Source organism: Rhodnius prolixus, unplaced genomic scaffold, assembly GCF_049639745.1.
Source record: "Rhodnius prolixus isolate KJV_2025 unplaced genomic scaffold, Rpr scaffold_8, whole genome shotgun sequence".
Taxonomy (NCBI): domain Eukaryota; kingdom Metazoa; phylum Arthropoda; class Insecta; order Hemiptera; family Reduviidae; genus Rhodnius; species Rhodnius prolixus.
Window position 1 is genome coordinate 26,153,797 of NW_027411593.1, and position 24,341 is coordinate 26,178,137.

General features: G+C 34.7%; 1 protein-coding gene across 1 annotated transcript in view; it reads left to right on the forward strand.

Moving 5' to 3' along the window:
• Positions 1-894: 894 nt before the first annotated feature.
• The window catches only part of LOC141451052 (uncharacterized), a 249,404-nt gene continuing 225,957 nt past the window's right edge, over positions 895-24,341 (forward strand). The window contains exon 1 of the mRNA XM_074122073.1: positions 895-1,340. The gene's annotated coding sequence lies outside the window, so the exon portion shown is untranslated. The remainder of the gene's footprint in view (positions 1,341-24,341) is intronic.

The window sequence follows — 24,341 nt, forward strand, 5'->3', positions numbered from 1 at the left end:
TAATATTTCAGACTTTCAAAGTGTTCATTTGGAAACACTTTCCATTAAGAGGAAGCAGGCTAAAAAGAGAACAGTCATTTCAAAAACTGCCATTAGTATTTAAAAGACAATTACTAAATGGCCGCGGGCATTTTGACAAGAGAAATTCAGTCATGCTTTGTAATAAGAGTACTTCTAGTACGGCCATATTCAAGCATTTTTAAAAAGCGACAATGTGAACTATTGTTTGATTCCAGGTAGAACCCCTATTCACACCCACATCAAGCTTAGCCCAGACACATGGACAACGACCTAAGTAAATATTCATTTTTAGTGGCATATTCTTCCCTTATTTGGAATTTTGAGAAATTTGTTTAGTTCTACCTTATTTTATAGAGTTCTTTTTTTAGGTGTTATTCCTTATTGAGGCAAACAATATTGTAAGGTAATATAAGTTTTATGTTATTCTCTAGACAAAAATTATTTTTGGGCGCCCAGAAGTAGAGCTGAAATTATTAAAGACGCGTTTCTATATAATTACATACCCTGCAGGGGCATTCATCACTCAAATGTCCTACTAAACCTTTAATTTAGAGCTTTTTCCCAATGCACCGCCAGACCCCTCTTCGGGAACCCCCCCAAAAAAAGAAAAAGAAATTATATCCCAAAGATGTAGCATCCTTTCTCTCCCCACTCTTTGGCTTTATAAATGTTTAGTTAGAAGAAGTGGGGTTAGTATTATAAGAGTTGTTCCTATTGGTCGGGATCTGTCGCTTTTAGGGGGTTTGTTCGGCTTTTGTCGGACAAAAATTATAGGTGGTGGGGATAGGTTTATTGTATGTGGGAAGGCGCCCGGGTGTGGAAAGCGTACCGTTTTCGTAGTCAGTCGCTATACAGCTGGTTTACTGTCAAGGTGATAGTGAAGAGAATTCTTTTTCTTTATTTTTATTTTTTGGTTAAGTGAACCTCAATTTTTTTTTTCTCTCTGTACAACGTCATTGTTTACTACTATTTGTTATACTGGTTGTGTGAAAAGAGCTATCAGTTGAAATTTGATTTTTATTTATTAAGTGAGGTGGCAACAGTGTTGGTGTGTGAGTCACTTGTGGCTCGGCTATATATATATATATATTTCTTTTTTGTTTACCTAGATAATGTGCGTTTAGTAAGTAATATTTTGAAGTGCTTTTGTGGTATGTGAGACTAGCCGTTACTTATTGAGGATTACGCGCCATTTTTGTTTTTTAAATCTCAACCATTTTAAGAAAAAGAAAAGTCATTGCCTTCAACCCTCCTAATTTTTTATCTTTTAGAAGTTACTTTAAATGACAACAGTTCTCTGAAAAATAAAAAATTACAAGGTAAGATATCTTTATTATTACTACTTTTATTGTATTTAATTATTATTTTGATTACATAAATCATTTTAAAACCATTCCTACAAATATTCCTTCTTACCATATTATTGTTAATATTAACATTTATTTTTTGCCATTATTATCGATAAACTGGAATAAACAAAAAACTAATCGATAAGTTAGGGGGGGGGGAAACGGCAGCTGTTATGTTACAGTCTTTAGTCTGAATTGAGTATGTTTTTGTGCTAGTGTGTGTGTGTGTGTGTTATGTTGCTTGTATTAGGGTCTCCTTTCAAACCGAGGGACCCCACGTGACCTGACGTCCATTTTGAATTTCACACAAGAGAGAATAACGGGCTGTGCAGTCCCCAAGAGTATTGTATTGTATTTTTTTGTTGTTTCTCTTGGTTCGATTATTTTGTTAAAATTTTCTCTTTGCTATTAATCTTTATGATTCATTATTTTATTTTATATTGTAAACAATTAATTCATAGGTAATTGTTTATTGTTCAAAATTTATGTATAGTATTAAAAAAAAAAAAAAAAAATGGAAGTCTATGTTTATGGTTACAATAATGTAAGGTTAAGGTAAGTCAAAGTATGTTATTAAAAATAAAAGAATCAATAAATATGAATTGAAAATAACAATCAATTTAAAAATAAATATTTATATTTGTGTTTTCAAGCCCAAGTTGTGTGTATTAAAGTTTATTAATAAAGTTATAACCTAATTATCCAAATTTAGGCTTTAATATTAATAAAAAGTTGGTTTATCTGATAAAAGAAATATGAAAGTTAGAGCAATAGATTAGAATATTTGTTGAGCTCCTGTCGAACTTTGTTCTCCGGATCTTTAGACATATAAAAGATACTTCTTCGGCTGTTTTTTTTTGTTTATTTACTTCAGCTTACTTGTTCTTTTTTCTTTAAAGGGAAGTAATTCCTTCAACTTTAAAAATAGTCTTCGACAAGAAAGAAAGAAGAAAACAAAGTTCTGTAGGGCCTTTCTTGTTAGAAGGAGAGAGATTACTTGTAGTTTACAAACTAAACCTTCTTTTCCAGCAGCCCTTTTCTTACCTGCTCACTTTTTCAACTATACCCCCACTCTTTCCCACTATTGTTTGTATCCCCCTTATTTTAACTATAGTTTCATACCGACGCGCGTCCCTTACACACACCAAAAGTATTCTATAACCTTTTTTCCCCCCCCCCTTTTCCTGCGCCCCTGTTTCTTGTGTCCTCTAAGTAACCTTGCAGCCCCCTTCTCAATCATTCTCTCTCACTTATTTTTATTTATTAATTCGTTTCTTTTCGGTTAACTTCGGCCAAGTTTATGAGAGAGTTAGGGTTTCGTAGGAGAGAGAAACAAAATGTAACCTCCCTTCTAGTGTTATATTAGTTCAACATCCTTCTTTAGTATAAGTTCTCCATTATATTGCCATATGTTGTACGCAGAGGGTCTTGTTTAGGTTCTTTGTTCACTAGAAATAAGAGGGATGCTGTTCATGGGAATTCTCCACTTTTTTCTAGAATCATTATTTAGAAGAGAATTTAATAGCGTCTTAGGAAATTCTTCAGTTGTATTAATAATATTTTAATTGTTTTCGAACTTAGTGTAGTATAGAGTGAAGCAAAATAAATTTGTTAAACGAAACATTTCGTCAAACATAAACGAGTTATAAAGCGAAAAATTACTGGATAAAATACAAAATAACAAAAAAATAAACCTTATTAAAAAATATTGGGTTGTCCGAAAAATAATGCAGGATTATGGTTTAAAAAAAAAAATTAATGATTTATAACTGTTTTTTATTAATCAAAATAGTCTCCATTACTTTCTATACATTTCTGCCAACGTGTGGGTAACTTTTCCCATACCCTCTGTATAGAATTTGGAATTTTTATAATTTATAAATTCAGAAAACGCATTTTCTAATGTTCTTTGGTCAATAAATTTTTTTTATTCTGGCAAATAGCGGTCCAGTTGTCTAAAAAAAAAAGGTAATCAGTAGGCGAGAGATCCTGTGAGTAGGGCGGGTGTAGCAGAGTCTCATAGCCAAGCTCCAACAATTTTCGGGAAGTCAAATGTGAAATATGGTGGCCGAGCGTTGTCATGCAACAGAATGGGTCCCTTTCGATTGTCTAAAGATGGATTCATTATTGCCAATTTCTAGCGCATTACGTCACTTTGGTTACAGTACGATTCGGTATTGATGGTTTCCCCAGGATTCAAGAAGCTGAAATGAATCAGACCAAATGAAGCCCACCAAACAGTAACCATCACCTTTTTTTTGTTGGTGATTTCGAGGCTTTGGAAAATGTGCTGCTTCTCCTTTGTCAAGCCACCTGTCCAGAGCGTCTGCTGTTGCGGTAGAGGATCCACTTTTCATCGCAGGTCACAATTCTGGACAGCAAAGGATGGCTGTTGTTTCGGCAAAGAAGTGCAGCACAAATTTCATACCGCTGATCTTTTTGACGGTCGTTTAATGTGTGAGGAACCCAACTTTCAAACAATAATATCAAGGAGAACAATTTTTGAAAGAGCTGTTTTGACGCTCATTTTTGGCGTTGTTTTCTGAGATAACTACACTGCGTAGTTTCAAAACAAAAAAATAATAATGTTACTGTTATAAACAAGGATAGTCCTTTATTTAGTACTGTCAGCTAGTTTAATGCGAGATGGTAACGTAAGTGAAGGCGGAATCTTTACACTAAACAGTTTAATGTCCTGATGATTGGGAAAAGTCTGAAAACGGTAAAGGATACAATAAACATGTTTTTTTTTACCACTTTTGAGGAAAACCCTTACTTATCTCTAGATATTATTATTTTTGGTATTTAAGGCGCGTCAGCATCTAAGGTTATTGGCGCCCGTAGCTTTTTCCAGTGCACTTGCCGGCCTCCGTTACAGTGTACTCTCGTTATAGACAACACTGTCCATCACCGGACAGTGAGCTATAAGAAAGCTGCTATGAAGAGAAAAATCTAAGAGCCAGCAGCTGGATTCGAACCCATGATCTCTGCGTTGGAATCCAGTGTTCGCTAACCACTCACCTAATCCCTTCCTTACTTCGTGTGATCATTATTTCTTAGTAAATGTTCTGTTGTCAACAGATTCGCCATAAAGCTAACTAATATTTATCAGTATCTCATTATGCACCTTTACACATAATTACTAAAATAACAGTAAGTATACAGTTGTAAAAGATGATGAAGAGTTTTATTAGAATCTGATTTTGCAGAGTTGTAGTTGGGGTTACCCTGTATTCTGGAATAATTCGTGCTCAGGAATGTTTGAACCACCCAGCGCTGTTACATGATGAATGTGTTCATTGATTAACTGATTGTGTGTGTCGCTCTGCAAGCAAATTAGTTCCAAACTTTAGATAGTGATAACTATTAGTAGTTCACAGGAGAATGAAACACTCAAAATAGTGAAACACTAACTTATAATGTTAAGCGCATTTCTTCAATGAAACAATCTTCACGAATGTTAACAAAATCCTTTAAATAAATAAACAGTAAGAATACAAAAATTCAGATGTAAACATACTTGTCTACCTCCTACCACAATTATTTACGTAGAGAAATTCCCTTGAATGTTAGAATTAGATTAGTTGTAATAAAATTTGAAAAAAATCAGTTTCCCCCAGAACAAGACCATCTTCTCTGAGAGAATTTCAAACACTAATTAGATCTATGTAATAATTAGTCGCTTAAAACCTAATGAAAACGCGAAAAAACCTCTTCATTAAAGTCGCTTTTGCCGATGAACAGATATTACGGATTTTGTTTAAATATTTTAGAATTGAAGTTTTCCCGCAGATTATTAGAACCGTACTGATTTCTGTATCTATATCATACTTTAGATTAGAAATCCGAGTTCATTTACTTCGTTACAAACTCTCATAAATACAATTGTATGAAAAAATTTAAAAATAAATATAATATAATCGTACACGTCCCAAAGTTCAAAACTGACCGCTAGGATAGTTTGGGAAAGGATATAGATGCAAATAGCCTTTAGGTGGTAAATAAAACTGAGACAAGACGAATGAGTTGGGTAAGAAGAGGATGACACTCTCTCTTGTCGGCTGGACCGATAACCTATGAAGGGAAGTGTGGACCTAGGTCGGACTAGCCGGGGCTCCGCCATGCCTCACTGGCTGAGATACTGGTTGGACGCTAATCGGGAAGGGAGAGATGTGCGATCCTAGTCCGAGAAAAGAACATAGTTCTAGAGGCGCTAATGACGGTAGTCGTCGATGCGCCGCCAAAAAATAAAAATAAATAATAATAGACCCGGGTTCGAATCCAGCTGCTGACCCTTAGATTTTCTCTTCTTAGGAGCTTCTTACAGCTCACTGTCCGGTGATGGATAGTGTTGTCTGTAACGAGAGAACACTGTCCGGAGGCCGGCAGTGCACTGAAAAAGCTCCAGGCGCCAATAACCTTAGATGTTGACGCGCCTTAAATCATAATAATAATAATAATAATCGTACACGTATGCAGCACTGTGTATGCAAAATTTAGGAAAAATCTTTTGTGAAAAAAATAAAATTGCTGAAACTGTAAACCTCATAAGTAACGTGGCACTTCTATTAAGGCAATGTCTCTCCAAATTTGCCATTATATTTACAAATTTTATTCGTTTAAATATTTTTCAAGTGCTGATGTTGTACAATACACTATAATAGTACTTTAAAGGCAACCCTCATTCACTTCTCCATGATGTTTCCTAGGCTAATTACCGAAATAAAAGCTACAGTATTTACCTAACGCTAAGTTTAAAGAAATAACGGTTTGTTTTATCTATCTTGTAGGGTGCAAGTTCATGGAATTGCTGGACCGGTTTAAGAGTTACAATCATCATTAGAGGTAGATTTGTCAGTTTAGTGCAGGAGATTTTAACTTCACACCGAGCCAGCAAAAGTAGTGCGAGGAGGTCGCTAAGTTGGAAGGATTAGACTAAGCTGAGAACATATTTTATTTTTATTATTTTTTTTAGTGTGAATAGAACCTGCAAGAACGTTCTAAGAACAACTAAATGAATATCGCTTACAACAAACAAAATTCAAAATAACAAACTTCTTGCTCTTGTTCTAGGCTCAAAGCGTTTGATAGTAGCCTAAGTCGAAATAAAAAAAAATGAACACTTCATTTGAGCACTTCATCTCTTTTGTTTCAGCCATTGAAGGGGATGAAAAATTACCCCCTCACAATTAAGAATAAACCAAAAAGAAAAGAAGTAAGAAATAGTTTTTCATCTCCCCTCTATTTTAGGCTGATAAAGAACGCTGTATTGTCAATAGCATTTTCCCTTGGGCGATCTTTACTGCAGGTGTGCTCAATGAGGGCAAACAGCTCGCTTGCATTCCGCTGGAACTGGCACCTTGCCAACATCACCATCCGTAACCTTGAAATAAACACGTGCCTTCTCATAAAAAATAAAACTTTTTTTTTTTTAAATATTTAATATATGCATCATTAGAATACTCCCATAAATTAGTGCATAGATGGACGTTAATTATCAGATTAATACTCTTTAATCGATTAATTAATTATCAAATTATCAGATTAATGTAGGATTCGTTTGAAAGCATATTCTACAAGAAGATGGATCAGTATATTTTTGTGGCCCATTTTCAACACATCGGTTCGAATCCTAAGTAGATGGTGCCTCAAGAAGCAATGTCCTGTAAGTAGAACAATAATCTTCTTCACCAAGACCAGATCTTTCCTTAAATATCCTCATTCCCGTGACACTTCGCCAGTACAGAGTACGCTTTCATGTTATCTTTTTTTAAAAAAAAGTACCAAATATGTTCTTAAATCTTTTGCGACATTTACGCGTAGGTAATTTCCAAAATGAGTTACACGTGTATTTCTATCAGGAATTTGGAAAAATTGTATTTAGATTTCTCTGTTAAATTTTAATTTTACTGGTAGTTCCTGCACAGTGAAGCGTCACCAAACTTTTTCTCATGATTATTATTTTATAACCGTGATAAAACTATGTTCAGTATTCGAAGAAGTTTCTTAAAAAAGGCTAGCTAAGATTAAAAAATTAAAGATTTGCTCTGCCATGGCCACTGTATATGAATTAGTAATAATAATAATAAGGGAAGGGATTAGCTATGAGGTTAGCATACTGGACTCCCACGCGGAGGTCCCGGGTTCGAATCCAGCTGCTGACCCTTAGATTTTCTCTTCCTAGGAGCTTCTTACAGCTCACTGTCCGGTGATGGACAGTGTTGTCTGTAACGAGAGAACACTGTCCGGAGGCCGGCAGTGCACTGAAAAAAGCTCCGGGCGCTAATAACCTTAGATCTTGACGCGCCTTAAATCATTAAAAAAAAAAAAATAATAATAAACGCTTTATTCACATTACACTATTTTGTATACAATATTTAAAGTTTGAATTAAAGCAAAATAAGGCCTGGCTATTAGCCGTCTGCCAGGAGATATTCGTATTACTCTAGTTCTACAAATTTAGATAATAAAACGTAAATTATTCTTTCTTTATGAAGACTGTTTATAAAGATTACTTATTATTAAAGATTAAGGATCATAATTAAATTGTTGTATTAGAAATGCTGGGTAACGCCAAGCTTCAAGAGTGTATCTGTGAATACTGCGCCAACCGTACTGTCCATTCAAGTGGTTAATAACCTCCCTCCGACTCATGGAGACCTTTCCTAGCCGCCTGACACGGAACTCTCTCAGAACTGGACAAGTTCCCACAAAATGGACCATATCTTCGATATCTCCAGTATTGCAGAGCGCACAAATACACCCTCTCTTCAGATCTACTGACACTATAGTTCAACGATAGCAACTCCCCTCTCAGTTTCATTACAGTACTTATTAAATTTAGGGAGTTACTATCGCTGACATAATGACTTGCACCAAGATCTACTTTTAGATCTTTATACAATGTGTGAAATCTGGAGTTCAAAATTCTGGTGCCTAGCATTCTATGAATTAGTATCTTATAACCAAACGGTTACCTACTTAACAGGCAGTTAAAAATCTTGAAACCGAGAAATTCAATGTCTCTAAAAATAATTTCTGATAAAGGTGGCAGTGCGCCTATAACTAAATTTACAAAAACCAAGAGTAATAGTATTGGCAGGGAAGGGATTAGCTATGCGGTTAGCTTACTGGACTCCCACGCGGAGATCCCAGGTTCGAATCCAGCTGCTGACCCTTAGATTTTCTCTTCCTAGGAGCTTCTTACAGCTCACTGTCCGGCGATGGACAGTGTTGTCTGTATCGATAGAACACTGTCCAGAGGCTGGCAGTGCACTGAAAAAAGCTCCGGGCGTCAATAACCTTAGATGTTGACGCGCCTTAAATCATATAAAAAAAAAAATAAATAGTATTGGTTAAAGAAAAAAATAATAGAACAAAACAGTATCTTCATGCTGAAATAGCTTGCAAAATAAAGGCTATTATTTAATAATTGCTTTAATATTCACCGGTACGGACTTGCCATAAAAGTTTTTGAACTTTAAAAATGGAAACACATAATGCGTCATATGGATTGAGGTCGCTACATCGTAAATCACACTTAACGTGCCATCCACATTCTACGCCCCCTTTGCTTTTAAAAAAAATCTCCCTTTAAATAAAAATGCCAAACAGGTTAGCCCAATAACCATACAAATAAGGCATACATTTATTAAAGTGTCAAAAAAAAAGGGTAAGGTTATAAAGTTCTCTTACTTCTGACAGAAGGTGTTGTTCTGAGTTTGTGATTAGTTTGCGATTAGCGCAACTAAATCCAAAATGTGGTGTGAACATTCGCATGAAGTTTTCTTACTCTCAAGGTTACAATCATGCATATTATACTCGTATTTCATTGTGATATGAATAACTCGTACAGATTTTATATTTAAAAAAGTTTTTAATCGCTTACTTTCATGTTAGCTGGATTAGGCGTATATTTATGAGCATTATTTGTCCTAGAATAATGTTTTGCTTTCATTCATTCATTCTAATAGCTTTGATAAAATATTTTCACGGTCGGAACCATCTTCACAGGCAACTAGCATTGACTTAAAATAAAGGGAACAAAAATAAAATCCATCTACAGTCATAGACAATTAGTGAACTGCATTAAATATCAACTTAATAACTGACCGTTTATTTATTAATTTTTTTGACATATCTTGTACATAACTCCTTAACAAAAACTTACAGTTTAAAAAGTTAAATATAAGGGTTGATTAAACGCCAAAAGGTACACAAATCACAATAACCATTTTTTTGAGAAAGCGTTTTGAATAAAATAGGAAGGTATTTGTACGTAAATAGCAAAATTAAACTGCGATTTCAGTACTTCCTTTTAAGAGGAGCAAGAAAAATAAACTGCGATTACAGTACTTCTCCCTAAAAGGCAAATATTTTGAATCGAACGACAATTCATTGATGTAAATCGGTTCACTCATTGATAATTTTAACGATTGCAGTACTTCCTCTTAGTAGGTGTAAGAGCATGATGGCACTTCACAGCCACGTAGAGGAGCTTTAATCACTTCTTCGTGCTAAATTTTATCAAAATCGGACTAAGCTTTGTAGAAATATCCAATAGTTTTAGAAAGGGCCTTATTTGGGTGGGGCGAACTCCCCTCCTTATGAGGCATAGCGTCGAGACTTTTAAAGTACAAATCTGTACAAAATTTCGATTCGAATGACACTTCATTCATGAAAATCGGTTCACGTGTCGATAATTTGAAACGATTGCTATACTTCCCCTTAACAAGTGTAAGAGCAGATCGTCGCTTTATTGTTAGGTAGGGGAGCCCTAACCCTATCATCCTACCAAATTTTATCAAAATCGGGCCAAGATTTACAGAGTAATTAGTTATAATAATTTTGGAGGGGGCCTTACATAAAGTGGGCTAACTCCTCTCCCATTCGATGTGCAGCGTCGAGACCCCCAAAAGGCACATCTACATAAAATTCCGAATCGAATGACACCTCATTCATGAAAATCGGTTCACGCGTTTAGGCGCTACGTTGTTTACAAAAAAGGTAACAAGAACAACAACAACAACAAGAACAAGAACATTTTTTGAAAAAGCCGTTTTTGCTCATTTTCGGCAACTTTTTTCTCGAAACCTATTAGATCTGGGTGGTTGCAAAAAAATTACAGTTATAAAGGATGGTTTGGAGTAAGATTTAAAGAAAATTTGGGAATTTTATCTTTTATAGAAAAATAGAAAAAAATTGTCAAAGTTGGGTGTTTTTCAACGTTGCACTTTTTCGTGCAGTCAACCCTTAAACCTACCGGACAGTTTTAATCTAGTGATTTAAATTCTCATTTAGATGAAAATAACCACATTCTTATTCATTCAAGCCAATTGCATTTTATTATCCATAAAATTTATAAAATAAATTTTCATGATTACAAATTATGCTGTTATATGATTATTTTAATAAATTAAACTTGCAACTTGAAAAAACAAAAATTTAAAAATTAAAGTATCTGCTGGTGAGGTTATATTCTAATGAAGTTAATCTTGTATTTTATGCTAATGCAAGCTGGCAAGGGCCGTAGGTTTTGGGGCCAGACACTACAACCTTACCCAACACTCTGTCACTTTGTAGTACTTGTTGGCCATAATGAACAAGTCCATCTGAACAGCCAAACCTATTTGCTTGCTTCAACAGTTTTATTGAAACAAACGCATCTACTGTTGCACAATAGTTACACAGTATTTAGATGTCGGCTTTTAAGTAAACTTTATCTATTAAAAGGGCTGGCCCTAAAGGTAGGTAAGGTAAGTTAAGTTGGTAAGCTGCTCCCTTTGTACAAAGTACAACCAAAACTAAATTAACAAAGTCGAATTGTTTTCTTCTGTTTGGTCCAGTTACCAAAGGAAAACCAAAAAAAGGTTTATGGGTTAGGGAAAGCGTTCTCACATCCTGCGCTCTCATACAAAGAAACAAAAAACTTTGTCTAAAATAAAACAGAAAGAATTCCATAAAGAAATATCTAATAAGGCTTGATAAGGAGTGAATCTGTGTTGAACTCCTAACTGGTTGAGAGTTAGGAAATTTGATCTGCTTTATAGAAGGATAAAAGGACAAAAAAAAGAGGGTCTTCCAGATGCTAGCGTAAGGGATAAGTGGTGAGAATGTAGAGGTTAGTTCACTTCTGGAGTATCTGAAGACTGTTTTTCAAACAAAGATCATGCTGATTCTAGAGTTGAAAATAACTAAATGAATAAATTAATGCAGTAAGAATTTTCTCGGATAATCACGCTGCTTTAAAAGTCCTGGATAAGTCAGAAAGTTCTGGAAAACTTGTAAAATGAATTGTAGAAGAAGAGCTAATGAAAAAAGCTGAGAGCTTTTTCTGTGTTTTTTTGCACATTTAGAACTCCAGGAATGACGAGTTATAGGTACCTTTTCTATGTCAGGACTCTAGATTAAATGATGGTATTCTTGTAGTATTTCTTGTCTATATCGACTCATTAAAGGCCTAACCTACAGCTTTCTCATTTTTTGTACAGCTTTATTCTGCATCTGATAGGTTTGCAACTAAGTTCCCGCCGTTTTTTAAAAGTTTATTTTTCAATACAAATTTTCAATAATGTATTCTCCTTTGTTGTTTACGAGGCGCCACGGTAGGCGAGCGGGTTAGAGGCGAGACCTGCGACGCTAATATGTATTGTGGTACTGGGTTCGATTCCCGGTCTTAGGCATTGGATTTTATTTAATGGTTAATAAAAGAAATTTACAGTAAAGTATGTTTGCTAGTCGCCTCCGTCCACGACACCTAATTGGTAGTTGGACGTTAAGCCCCGCCTGAAAAAATAGGCGATTACTTTACTTTACTTTACTTTTTTTTTTGTTGTTTACGACTTCTTAACGTTCAACAAGATTTTCCATACATCGTTCGATAACCAGTTTCGGCTCAATAAATTTATTCATCCAAGCTCTCATTTCTGCTTCAGTATTGAAAGAAACTCCGTGCATAGTATTTGAAAGAGGTGGAAATCCGTTGGTGCCAAATCTGGGAGAGTACAGCGGATGAGGCAGCACTTCCCAGCCATGCATTTCAATGGCTTCCTTAGTGATATTGGCGATATGAGGACGGGCCTCTTGTCGTACAGCAAAAGAACTCCAGGCAGCCGATTATTAGTTCTTTGCTCCTGAATAGCCGTGTTGGGTCGTTGCATCGTTTGGTGTCCATTAAAGCAATTCGTTATGGATAATTCCTTCCCAGTCTCACCATTCGCATGAAGATCTTGTTTTACGCGCGGTGACGCTTGCTTACCGGGGCTAAGCATTCCTTGCGCTGCTTCATTTTAAAGTACACAAGTACAGACACCATTTTTCGTCGCCAGTAACGATTCAGTAAAGAAATCTTAGCTTGCGTCCATGAGTTGAGCGGTGACTACCAAGCAAAAAGAAGGAGTTGTCGAAAATGCTCTTTTTTCTCAACTAATTTTATTTTAATGATCTGAAAATTAACATAAATTAACTCGCACAAAAAAAAAAATAGATTCTGTTAGAACAAAACATCCCTTTGCGAATGATCTAAAACATTTAATGACGTGCGCTGTATTAAAATTTAAAAAACGGCGGGAACTTAGTTGCCAACCTGTGGATAACCGTGCCCAACTTCTTTGCTGACTTCGCGGTGGACCATCTAAATTACGAACGGAAATGAAAAGACTAATAATATACCAATACAGTTATCAAATGTACGTGCACTTGTAGGACTAGAGCTGTGGTATTCAGCCAGGCCGATAAACATACGGAAATTCCAGTCTTAGTTACTTCGATAAGTAGTTGATACCTCCTTTCTACGTCACAAACTTTACAATTTGTAAGCACCTCAACATTCCCAACTTACAAAACAAACTCGCCAAGAAAAACATAAATACAGCTCTCTTTTTTTATATTTATTTTTACTGTTAATCCTTTAATACAGTCCTTCGCTTGCCCTGTCATTCCTGGCAATTCTCTACGTTTCTAAATAAAGAAAAAATTAAACAAAATTTCTACCTCCACTTTCCAAGCGTCCTCTTCTCATCTTAGCTACCGTTTCAATCTCAGTCAACTGCTTCTGTCATTTGATTCCCTGGAAAGACCATATAGATCTAACTTCGGGTACTTCCCACCCACATTCTGTAATGGTGGCTCTGAAATGAACCTCTTTCGAACAGTTCTCTAACTTCTCCGGGTTTTTCTTATCTCTAACAGTCCTTCATCCTTACATTTTTTTTATCTTTTCCCCCATTTAACTAAACCTTATTGACTCTAGTCATCATCCACGTATCAGAGACATAATTTCATTTAATTCATTCTAAAATTACAATTTCCGGAAGTACGAACGAAGCTGTGTAATATTTGGATTTTGTTATCGAAGCGCACTTTATCTGAGTCTAAGAGATATTTTTATTGTAATGATTATTCTATTCTATTAATTCTATCTAACGATTCTAGTATCGATAATTTTACCTCTAATCGAAACAAAATCTGGAATGAACATCCACAAGTCTTTCTCTTACTGCTTTTCTCAAAGTTCTGTGGCTCACAAGTTTCCTTTAAAACTATGAATATACAGCGTAAATTGTTAAACTTAGGATTCAAGATTGGCAAGGAATCGGTCAAATAAAAAAACACAAACTCGTCTTTTTGCCAACGTTTCGACAAATATATACAGTAATATACTGTAACAGTTTTCTGTAACTCAACCAACCCGCATAACCACGCCCTGAAGAGGACAATATATTTGTCGAAACGTTGGCAAAAAGACGAGTGTGTGATTTTTTATTTGACCGATTCCTCGCCAATCTTGAATCCTAAGTTTCTTTAAAACGTTTGATTACATTTATTTATTTATTTAGAAGGAATCCACCCACTTCATTTTTAAAACTTTCCCCTAATGATGTTTTAGGGCAAAATGTTCGATGTAAAAGTTGTATAGATTTATGTGTTTGTAAACGCTATACAAAGTTTGAATCAAATCTTAACAGTCGCCTCTTAGAAAACCCTCGTATTAAAGTACGTGACAATCTATTCGGTAATGTGGCTCGTCCATTCTGCCGTCTGTAAATTTAGAATTTCTGTCCCTAATTTTATTCTTATATAGGTGGCATTGCAGTACAATTAACAGTAGTTGTACTTTTAAGTAAAGGTTTGTCCGATCCTAATCTCTCCGTCGAATTCTCCCCGTAGGCTGTAGCAACTATAGCCACCTGGTCTTACAATAAACAGGTTATCCTTCGAGTCCAATTCTTTCGGCACATCGTTGGATGACCTGTCATTGATTAGAAGGACCTTTAAATGATTTTTGTTTTATTATAAGTTTCCTCTTCTTAATTATCTCGTTTGGTTTTCATTTTAATTAGTTTTTTTTGCATTTCTAATATTTGCTTGTTGCGCCATTGTAATAAGCAGCTGCGAATATTTAACTAGAACGGAAAGAGGAGGAAATGAATTCATTTCATTCATAGCTCCCTGTACCGTAACTTAGACTCATTTTGGGCAGCATAATTCTTTTTTAATGTAACTAACTTCCGACTATTTCAGGCAGCGATGTACCTCTACAGTATTTAAACTTTTGAGATATCCATCTTATCCTGAAGGATCAATTAAATTATTGTTTCTCTCCTTCAGAAACCCTGAGGAATTTATTACACTTACGGTTCTGTTATTTTGTTCAATTTCCAGAAATTTATTGACGTATATTTTCAGGCGGGCTTCACATCCAACTACCAATTAGGTGTCGTGGACGGAGGCGACTAGCAAACATACTTTACTGTAAATTTCTTTTATTAACCATTAAATAAAATCCCAGGACTAGACCGGGAATCGAACCCAGTACCACAATACATATTAGCTTCACAGGTCTCGCCTCTAACCGCTCGGCTACCGTGGCACCTACCTATTATTACAATATTATTATTACTAAAAGATTGTATTTACAAAATGAAATAATCATTTTAAGTAAAATACGAGTAGTATATCTTCCAATTTTTATTTTTTCCTACAATCATTTGAAACATATTTAGAGGAGAAAATGTGTCCCATCTCAATATCATTAGATCAGAAAAACTACGGCTTTATTTTAGAAATATGAAGTTACTTTATTCATAGTGAAGTTATATTATTAAAGCAAAGAAGAGAATTTTCTTATATGTATAGAATAATGTGGCTCACTTTTGTGTGCAAGTTGGGTTACAATCCTGCTACCAAGTTTCACCCATCGCAGGATATGAAGCTAACCCTCCACAATTTTCTCTCTTCGTCTTCCTTTAAAACCAACTCATCCTTCTCCCCCCATTCTCAGAATCCTGGTGTTTCCTCCGCCCTGCCACCATCACTTACTAGCCTATATTGCATTCCTGCACCCTCTTATTAAATCCTCAATTAATCCTTGCAATGTGTACCAAGTTTCCCCTCTTTTTAATAGAGGGGAAGGATGTAACCCACTATTTAGTAATTTGGCTGCAACTCTTTTATTTATATAGTTTTTTTTTACGTTCTTCAAAACTACCCAGCGTTCTGATTTACAAAAGGGTGACTCCAGTATGTAAACAAGGAGATACTTTATGTTGTTCCGTTGTTATATACTAAATGTAGTTGGCAGTGTGTCAGTGGGTAATTTTAACGATTTTCTTTAGCTTGCATATTCTCTCTTATGATCAAATATTTACGATGTTTGTTTTATTTATTTTTTTTTTTTTTCTAATTTCGAGTTGTTGTTTAGTAAACCAATCACTATACTATTCCTCACACTGCTTTACAACTCTGTCCTCAGAACGACGCACTTTCCCACTCTATGGAAATTCTCAATCATCAAAATGATACCCAAACCGACGAAACCCATCACTAGTATTACTTCCTACCGACCAATCTGCTTACTACCACTTCTTTCCAAAATCCTCGAAAAGCTACTTCTTAAATTAAAATACTTTACCCTTTAGTGTCAGAACAAAAAATAATTCCGGATCATCTTGTGGAGACATCACTCAACTTCTCACCAGGAGCTTCGTGTTCTAAGCGCTGTCGCTACCTCCCTCGAGCGAAATCAGTATTGCCCGAGTGTTTTCCTTGACGTCGCTCAGGCGTTCGACATGGTGTGGCATGAGGGACTACTGCTTAAGCTGAGGGAGATTCTTCCTCATACATACTACCTTATCCTCAAATCCTACCTACAAGATCGATATTTCAGAGTCAACTGCGGAGCAGCAGACTCTGATATCCATCTAGCTCGAGCTGGTGTTCCTCAGGGCAGTGTCCTAGGTCCTCTTCGTTACTTCTTATATACAGCAGACATACCTCAACACCCAAATACCATCCTCTCTACCTTTGCTGACGATACTGCTATCTTATTTCCTCATCCCGATCCTCTTATCGCTACACGAACTCTTCAAACGCACATCAACCACTTACAGGACTGGCTTATCAAATGGGGAATCAAAACTAACGTTACGAAATCAAAATAAATAGTATTTACTCTAAGACGAAAAATCCTACCTCCCATCATCTTGAACCAAACTTCTGTACCAACTGTGGACAAAGTACGCTACCTTGGACTGTACCTAGTCAAACGGTTGACATGGAATCCCCATACTAGACTGAAAAGGCAAGAAACTAACCAACGCTACAAACTTGACAAACGATCTAAACTCAACCTACAAAACAAAAGACTCTTATACCTGTTGTTACTACGACTTATTTGGTCATACGGCATCGAAGTATGGGGATCGACTAAGCGTTCCAACTCACTACGCCTCCAGACTTTACAGTCAAAAAAACTACGAAAACTTCTTAACGCTCCGTTCTATGTAGCTAACCTCACTATCCACAATGATCTAAAAAACTCTTTCATTAAAGATCTTGCTGAAATTCGTTTCTTAAAATTTCATCCCTCTACAGCAGCTCATCCTAACCCTCTCATAGAACTCCTATCTTCTTCCTCAATACCAGGTGATCCTCCAAGGAGATTGAAGAGACGATGGCCCCGCGATCTACTTTCATCATAAGATCGGTGTAGTACTATATTCACGATAATGGAGTGACTCTACTGGGGGCCTTCTACGATCCATATTCATGTTATTGTTTTATCTTTAACACATTTACTTGCTGCAACAGTTTTTGCGGTTGTGAATTTCAATACAAGATTTAAAAATATAAATAAATTATTTTAAATTTGCTTATATAATTAGAATCTTAATTCTAATCCAGGGCGCATCTACTTTTTTGGCCATTTGCGCCAGTTAAATATTTTGTATAATCAAAAAATCGTGTGAGTCTCTATCCCAGATTTTTTTGAAATTGACTTTTCGGAAATATTAGAATGTTTTTTCGAAACTATATTAATTCTAGTTAAAAAAAATAATTAACCTATCTATAAACAATTTATTCCTCCGGAAATAAAAATTAATTAGACTTCCCACACGTCACAAACCGGTTAATTTTCTTTCATGTGTTTAGAGCGTTTTACAGTTAATGCCACTTTCCTTATTATAGCATGGCGATTTCCCTAGAGGGGCAACTTGAGACCCTATTTCCCTACTCTTCCTTTAACAAGCCGACACGTGTTTAGATTTTACCAAGTCTGTTTTAGCAATGGGACCGTGGGGCGGTTAAACTTAGAAACAGGATGGTTAATTTCAAATGCGTGACAAAGCCTTAGAGGCATAGCAACACCCTCTTTGGACTGGTGCTTTAGAATAAACTTCTAACAGTTATTATCAAACATATCGTGTGGATTTCTAGATTGTAAAATATACGTTAAAATTTGTTCGAAATTTTATCTTAATTTTTACTTTTTCTTACCCTAAAATAAGAGCAGGTATTGCAATCGTACTGTTTTTCTCTCTCTCTCTCTGTCGTACGTGTGTATCCACTACAATTCAAAATCCAAAAATCGCTAGCAGAAAGTTGAAATCTCCAATAGCATCAGAGACGCAGCCAATGAGAACAACCACTCTTCAGATTTTTTTAAAAAATATTTTCTCAAAAGCAGCTGCAACGATTTTTTTTTTTCTAATCTTTGTGAACCAATTATATGGATGTTATTCGAAACAGTTTTTCAGGAAAATTCAATTAATAGCCTTTGTGAGAGGGATTGGTTGTGAGATTTGGTTAAAAAGCTGTTTTATCCATTGTCTTGCCACAGAAACAGAATATTCACTCTTCTCTTTGAGGCCCCTTTTTAAAAATAATAAAAATTAGCTGTGGAATTAAATGTCCAGATTTGAAGAAGATCGTGCTTCTTAATGAATAATTTTTTTACTTTAAGATTTTGTGAAAGGAGGCTGCCATGATTTTCTTTTAACTTGATGTGCTAATTGTATGAAGTAAAGTAATTGCCGCCCATTTTTTTCAGGCGGGGCTTAACGTCCAACAACCAATTAGGTGCCATGGTCAGAGGCGGAAGCTAATACTTTACTATAAACAATTTTTTTCTAACAAATAAAAAGTAGTCATACGCGAGATTCGAACTGGGGATCTTCCACTCATAAAGCCACGAACTTGACCACTAGACCAACACCCGACCCGTGTTAAGTGTGTCTATATACTTGTATGTAGTTCAGTCACTTTTATTTATAACATTTCTTTCAATAAAATTCGATTAATTAAAAAAGTAAAAATTCTTCTGAACAAGAGGGTTAATAGATTCTCACTAAATTGCCAATTTACTTCTATCTACCCATGTTTCCAGTTATAATGAGGGCTAAATTTGTTGCTAAATTTAGTTTGCAGAAAATACCCCAAACAGAAAGTAACTCTTTACTCAATGAATTGGTCATTTTCTCGTAAATTCTAGAAATTAGGACATATTTTTTTGTAGAAAAAATCATTTTTGGGAAGTTATCTTGGAGGGTTTAAGGTAGGCTTCACTCTAAGATTATAATTTCAGAACTTAGTGAATTCTTTTAGATTAATAACTTTTGTTCAAATAGTTAGCTTAAAAAATAATAATAAAATAAAATCGTTTCGAGCAATCTGAAGATGCATAAGTGATTAAATTTCTTTTTAAATAAAATACGAGTATGCATCAACTTTTTTAAGGTTATCGGCACTAAAAGATTTCTTAGTATACTGCCACCTTCTTAACGGTGTTTTCTTGCTAAACTGAAGAGGCTCCAAAAAAGTAAATATCAAAGGGCAGCGCGTTAGTTTTGAACTCGGTACTTCCGATGAATTATTTCTGTTGCTGTGTACAATTTTAGATAATGTTCGTAAGAATCGAATATCATTTAATAATAAAATTCAGACTTGGAAAGAAATTTATTCGTTAAAAATTTCCATCAATGGTAAGAGAAAGACTTGTGCCTTATAAGTGGGAAAACCCCAGTCCCAAGACATTATTAGTATCCACTAAAATGGACGAATTTAAACAATTAGCTCTTCATGAATCCATGGCCGAAATTACAAGGTTTTAATATAAACATCAGGCATTTTACAATTACGGATAGTAATAACTAATAACGTAATAAATATTAATGAGTAATAACAAGCTCTGACTAAATAAATTCAACGACCATATTTAGAGAAACTGTTTTTATGTCCCTTCACTTCACAAGCGACATGTTCCATTTCAAACTAGAATTGATTCTTTTCCATAATATAACTCCCTCTACATTGGTACATTTGATGTCAGCATTTTTATTTTATCCATGAAACGTTGACATTTGAATATGTTAATATTCTAATCTCATTTCTTTACATTACAATAGAACTTCATCAGCTATTCCATTCTGTTACATCCCTGCTTTTATTGTATAAATCTGTTTTTACTAGAATAGAGGTCACAGAGGAATATGTTTAAAAAATGATATTTATTTTATGTTAGCCTCCATTTTTCACTCTTTACTTTTGTGAACTGTGCTTTTGTACTTTTAAGGTTTTTAAATTTAAAATTCACCTTTTGTTTTTATCAGAACAGTATAAACTGTATAATATACAGTGTCTACGTTAATTAAAATGGCATTAAAGTTTGTTGTGCAGCTTGCACTTACAGAATCACGCACGAATTGCGTTAAAAAGAACAGCGAATTTGCAGTTCTAAAAAGTCTTCCAGAACATCCGGAAACTTCGAATTTTAAATTCAGTTTTGATTACACTTAAAAAAAAGTGTTATTTGCCTGTTTTTTCGTGTCGATCTTAAAATCCAGCTACTAATATTGTTTCCTGGACGGAGCCTAATTTGCTGATCACATTTTATTTCCTCTATTAAGACTCTTTAACAAAAACTTACAGTTTAAAATGTTAAGTATAAGGGTTGATTAAACGACAAAAGGTACACAAATCAGCAAGTACCAAACATTTCATTCATATTTCAGCTTGTAATTTCAGCCATTTAGAAACGTACGAAAAAGCTTATCTGTTTTATTCGAATTCTCAAACAATAATATTGTTGAATTAAGTTTTATTGCATTAAATTTTCATTAATATTTTTTAGAATTTATTAGATGTCGCAGACCCTTATGCTGGCCACTTTTATCTACAAAATATTTGTTCAGTAAAGAATAGCATGCTGTTCAACTTAATTGACTGATATAAAAGGTATCAAACTATTAGTCATTAAATCTAAATTAAATAATTAATGTCAGCAGAAAACATTAGGTGAACTTGAAACAGCACCTACATTTTTTTAACCTACTTTGCAAGAAAATAACCATAAATAACAATTTTCAATTGAACGTTGCAATATTATTATGAAAAACGAGACATTAAGCAAGAAAAATCTTTTATTTTTCATTGTTTTATTCAGAATTAGTAAAAATAAATTAATAAACTTTTATTTTTCATAGAAATAATTAGCAATGAAGAATTGGCCAATCACAGTGAAGAATGAAAGTGTGAAAAGTAGGTTGATTAAAGAGCCAATCAGAAGCGATAACTGTTTATTAAATCACGCTTACATCCCCATGTTTGTCAAACCACGCCCACTTTGATCCATAATAAAATGGAAGATCTGTATTTTTCATTTTTCTACTTTCTAATATTTTCAGTAAACGAAAATATTCAATTAAATGAAATGTTAGAAAGAGAAACTAAGGAATTCTTAGTAAAACTAGCCCTTTGTTCTGAACTACACATAGAATTGTCCATCTAAAGTTATGCTCAAGCTCTGGCAAAAAATATAGATTTTTAAAAGTAGAAAATAATGAAATTCCCTTATTTCCAGAAAAACTAGTGAAATTTACATTTTTTTACCGTTTCAATTCAGTTAATTGAGAAGATTACTTAAGAACTTTATTGAAAAAAGGCCGAGGAATCTATTTTGGTACCATTATATAGGGTTTATTTCCAAAATAATCAAATTTGAAAGATCTATCACAAATAGAAGTAATGACAGCTAAACAACAGTTAGTGAGTAAAGATATTAGTTTAACTTGATTAACTCGGATAATTCAAATGATTGCGAGTAAGCCCTCAATAATATCTGTTTTTCAATACAGATATTCTGAAATTGGATTCTTTCAAGTGAAGCTTGTATAAAGGATATGTGACAGATATCAAGTTGAGCGGAAGTGGTGCAGCCTGAAAGTTACCCTTCCCCCCTCCAAGGCAACAAAACACATTCCTCGTTGCACAGCTTCTCTTGTTGCATTTCCCATGCTCCTTACTATTGATTAACTCGCAACAATCCAATATCAGGTTTTTCTTCCTAGTTTTGTAATCTTACAGCATTTTGTAACTTCATGTTTTGCTAGAAGTTATTCTTTATGGTAGTAAAAGATGAGATTGCAATTGAAAGTTATAATAATAACTTGTATTTTTATTCTTCTGAAAGGAAAACTGCAACAGGTAGCAATAATTAAATTTTAAATTAGAGTATCTAGTGTAACTGATAATATGTCAATTTTTGAATTCGGTTTTTACCGCAAATGAATTCGGAAAATTAAAGAATTAAGGTTCTCTCTCAATCTCTCCCTCCCTCCCTCTCGGAAAATGCGCTGTTGCCTTTTTTCCCCTCCAATAGTTCCGCTACTGAAGGAGAATATATTTTTCACATGCTTCATAAGAAATGGTATATGTTTGGCTTATACAAATTTAAATGTATTCGCGGATTATTTCAATTTAGAATAAAGTTAATTAATAGATAACAGTAATTAACACACGAACTACTTAACAAAAACATTTACACATACGTATAATATGAATAAGAGAAGGGTTTAGCTATGCGGTTAGCGTATTGGATTCCCCGGGTTCGAATACAGCTGCTGGGCCCTTAGATTTTCTCTCCTTAGTAGCTTCTTACTGCTCATTGTCCGTTGATGGACAGTGTTGTCTGTAACAAGAGAACACTGCCCGGAGGCCAGCAGTGCACCGAAGAAAGCTCCGGGCGCCAATAACCTCAAATGTTGACACTCCTTAAATAATTAAATAATAATACGAATACCAGCAAAATCTCCTTTCTCTGAACAATGTTGCAGTAGTGATTGCAGTATGTTCAAAACTATCATTTCAATAAAGATTTATAATTATTTGTATAAGTCTGCCGAAATGAAGTTTTTTGATGTAAAGCGGGCAATAACCAACTTCTTGTTCAGCTTTCATTTTATAATGACGCGCTCTGCGAGTCCATCCGGTTACAGAAGAACAGCAGGTGGTTGGTAGTTGTTTCGTTATATTATAATCATATGAGCGTGGTCCGTCCATTAATAATCTGGAATCTTTTAGATATATGATCTTATGTGATCATGTCCAGATAAAATTTGGATTTCTTTAAAGTACTTCCTTTTTTTTCTTTTTCTTTTTTGCGGGTAGTCTGCATCAGACATTTGGCAGAAACTTCTTTATCAGGGAGGGACTCTTACCATCTCTGATCAGCAGTGCTTCTTTCTTAACAGGATCTGTTTGAGTGAATAGTTACCAAAACATTCTAAGCGGGGAAAAAAAAGATCAATGTATTTGTGTCTGTAATGTATGACGAGAACTGCATTTTTCAGCTGGAAAATCAGCGAGCTTTAAGATAATTCGTTCAGCTACTACTGCCTCAGCTGACAATCAGATGTCTTAAGTCAGCCTCATTTACCGTAGTGGTTTTACTAAAACTTTCTTATTTTATTTTATATTACTTTTTAGATTGAAAGAAAGAGAGAGCATGACTGAAAAAGAGAGTCAGCAAATGCCCTTCTTGAACCTGTTTTGTTTCCAGATATGTCACTCAGTTCTTCTCATTTGCTGCAGCAAATCCATAAGTACTATCTAACGCTCAACTAGAGTAGTCAAAATTTCTGAAGCTAGCTAGTTCGCGCTGGATATATTGAGCGCTTCAGGACAATCTTATTCCTATAAAGGTAAAGATGACCTATTAAGTGACACGAAGATTTTGAGGATGTGGGCCGAAGCTAGTATCTAGATCGTGATGTCAGGGCTGTGCTTAATATCAGTAATTAGGAGAGTAGCCGCACAGAACCATATCGACTAGCCAAACTAGTCGAATAAATTGTCATATCGTTGGATGTTGATGTTGTTCTGAAATTGATCACAAAGAATGTAGGTTTCCATGGCAAATTTTTGAGATAAACTGATCTAGAACATCTAGAGCTATTTTACAACTCAAGTTTTAACTATTGTAAGCACTCTAAGAAAACTAGTTTCTGCCAACCTATTTGAAATAGTTCTATTAATTTTACTGTGTTTATATAAAGTAACCTGTCCTATCTAATTAGAACTGGTTTTTAATGAGAATTGATGATGTCTGTCTTTCTTTTTTCTCTAACAGTTTTTTGCATGAATAATTTTTTTAATTTGAATATAAAATATTACTTCAAATTATTTGTGATAAAGAATTATCATTTTTCATAAAATTAAAAACCATCTGCAACATTTAGGTAGGTACTAAAGATTTCTTCTCTACAATAAATTATGTATTCTGTGTTAACATTTTAGGATCAGCTGTTTAAAACCAGCATATAGTGAGCAGTAAGAAAAAAATAGAATTTGGAGAAAGGAATCATATGTGATGCTGCGAAGATAAATTGAATGGACCGGGTGTGAAAGGTAGAAATG